The following is a 2,877-nucleotide window of genomic DNA, read 5'->3' as shown; positions in this document are numbered from 1 at the left end:
TATTTTTAAAGAATCAGTAGTAATGTTCCCACTTTCTTCTCTGATTTTTAGTAGTTTGAGTCTTTCTTAGTCAATCTAGCTAACCGTTGGCAATTTTATTAAAAAATGCAAACTTTTGCTGGGTACAGTGGTGCATACCTATAATCCCAGTGGCTTGGGAGGCTGAGGCAGGAGGAATGCAAGGTTTTGTTTTGTTTTGTTTTGTTTGGGCACCAGGGATTGAACCCAGGGATGCTTAACCTCAAGCCACATCCCCAACCTTTTTATATTTTATTTAGAGACAGGGTCTCACTGAGTTGCTTAGGGCCTCTATAAGTTGCTGAGGTTGGCTTTGAACTCACGATCCTCCAGGAATGCAAGTTTGAACCCAACTTCAGCAATTTAAAGACCCTAAGCAATTTAGTGAGACCCTGTCTTAAAACATAAAAAGGGCTGGAGATATGGCTCAGTGGTAAAGCACCCTCTGGGTTCAATCCAAGTATCAAAAGGAAAGAAAGAAAAGAAAGAAAGAAATGCAAACTTTTGGTTTCATTGATTTCCTCTATCATTTTCTGTTCTCTTATCTCTGCTCTAATCATTTTCTTTTTTCTGCTGGCATTTGGTTTCATTTAGTCTTTTTTATTTTCTTTTCTTTTTTTTTTTTTTAGTTTTTCAGTGTATAAATTTTTGTTGTTGGTTTGAAAACTTTTTTAATTGTAAGCATTTACAGCTATAAATTTCTTTCTTAGCACTGTTTTTATTGCATTCCTTAAGTTTTGGTATGCTTTCTTTTTGTTTTCATGTCTTAAGATTATTTTCTAACTTCCCTTGATTTCGTTTCTCATTCATTGGTTGTTTAATGAAAATGTTGGGTTATGGGGATACTCAGTGGTAGAGCACTTGCCTAGCATATGAGAAGCCATGGATTCAATCTTCAGTATGGCTAAATAAATATATAAAATAAAAAATTTTAAAATGTTGTTTAATTCTCACCTATTTTTCAATTTTCCCTTTGCTACTAATTCATTCCATTACAATTGGAAAATATGACTTACATGATTTCATTTTTTTAAAATTCATTGACTTCTTTTATGGTTTAACATATGGTCTATCCTTAAGAATGCCTAAGTTCTTTTTTTATTTTGCGCACACTATGGTTTATATGCCCAAACCTCATCCCAGATGCCAGCAATAAAGCTATTGGGCAGGAGATGTAGCTCAGTGGTAGTTTGTGTTTAGCATGTGTGAGCATGGGCTTAATCCCCAGCACCACTAAAATAAAATAAATCTGTGGCCTGACAGAAAGGCTACCTGCTAGAGCTGCAGGGTTCTTCAGAACTTTGAGTCCAGCCACCTGCCATCTTACAGGTGAGAAAATCATTTTCTTTTTTCTGCTGGCATTCGGTTTCATTTGGTCAGAAGGTTTCATCTAAGATTGCACTAGGGCCTGGTGGCTTGCAGGTCATGGACATTGAACCAATTCAAGTTCTTGCCTGAGAGCCTGCCATGTCATCAGCAATAACCATATAAAATCTCCACCCAAAGTCCATTCAACAAATGTTTACTGAACATCTAAAACATTCCAGGCATAAGGCAAACCCCAAAGTGACTCTATCTGTGTAGGGCCTTCCTGCTCTCAGATGGGCCTGACGATTCTGCTTCCCGGCAATGAGTGGTGTAGATAATCAAATAGTGTCTGGTACATTAATGTCTATTTCATAAATGTACCAACTTGTCACCTAAACCTCTATGTTAGGCTGACTACATGCTTCTTCTAGAAACCATAGGCACAAAGGCTTTGGATATGGCAGGGCCAGACAGAAAAAGCTCATCATGTCTCTAGGGCTGGATTTAATGAAACAGCAAGGCACAAGGAGGGGGACTATACCTGAAGCACTAATGCCTTTAAATATAATCAAATGAGAGAATAATTCCAGATAACCCAGAATCAATTGCAGAAATTAATCTTAATCATCCTTTAGATTGTATTTCTTAGGAACCACTTCTGGTACCAAAATCTGTATTAGTCAGACCCAGAGAGGCAGAACCAGTAGGATATGCATTAAGAGATTCATTGCAAGGACTTGACTTCATGATTGTAGGGCCTGGCTAGGCAAGTCCAATAGCTACAGGGCAGGCTGTCAGGGAAGCAGGTTGGAATTCCTGCCAAGGCCCAGAGCTGTGGTTGGCATACAGAATTCCTCTTCCTTAGAGAAGCCTGACATGTTCTTTAGACCTTTTAATGGGTTGATTCAGGCCCACCTAAGTGATGTGGAATAATCTCACTTACTTAGTCAATTGGTTATGGTCTCTAATTGAATCTACAAAATACTTCACAGAAAGTTTGGCTTGGTAGTGCATCCCTGTAGCAGCTCGAGAGACTGAGTCAAAAGGTTTGCCTGAGTCCAGGACCTGGAGGCCAGCTGGGGAAATACAGTGAGATGCTTTCTCAAAAAAACAACCCTTTACACATACCTAGGCTAGTGTATGACTGGGGAATAACCTGGAATGCCCAAAGACCACCTGCCCACATCCACACTGTAGGCTCCACAACTCTGTATCTGCTCTCAACTTCTTTCCACCAGCACACAGATTCTTATGCTGACCCTTAAGAAGCTGATAGTGCCAGGCATGGTGACACATGTTTATAATCCCAGGGACTCAGAAAGCTCAGGCAGGAGGATTGCAGGTTCAAAGCCAGTCTCAGCAATTTAATGAGGCCCTAAGCAATTTAGTGAGGCCCTGTCTCAAAAATACAAAATAAAACAAAAATTTTTTTAAAAGCTAGGGATGTATCTCAGTGGTTAAGCACCCTTGGGTTCAATCCCTAATACCAAAAGAAAAAAAAAAAGCATTTAAAAAAATTTAGGTAGAATTAATATAACATAAAATGAAACA

The sequence above is a fragment of the Marmota marmota genome, unplaced genomic scaffold (genome assembly GCF_001458135.2).
Source record: "Marmota marmota marmota unplaced genomic scaffold, marMar, whole genome shotgun sequence".
In the NCBI taxonomy this organism is placed as follows: Eukaryota; Metazoa; Chordata; class Mammalia; order Rodentia; family Sciuridae; genus Marmota; species Marmota marmota.
The sequence above is the reverse complement of the archived record's forward strand: the minus strand, read 5'-3'. Positions refer to the sequence as shown.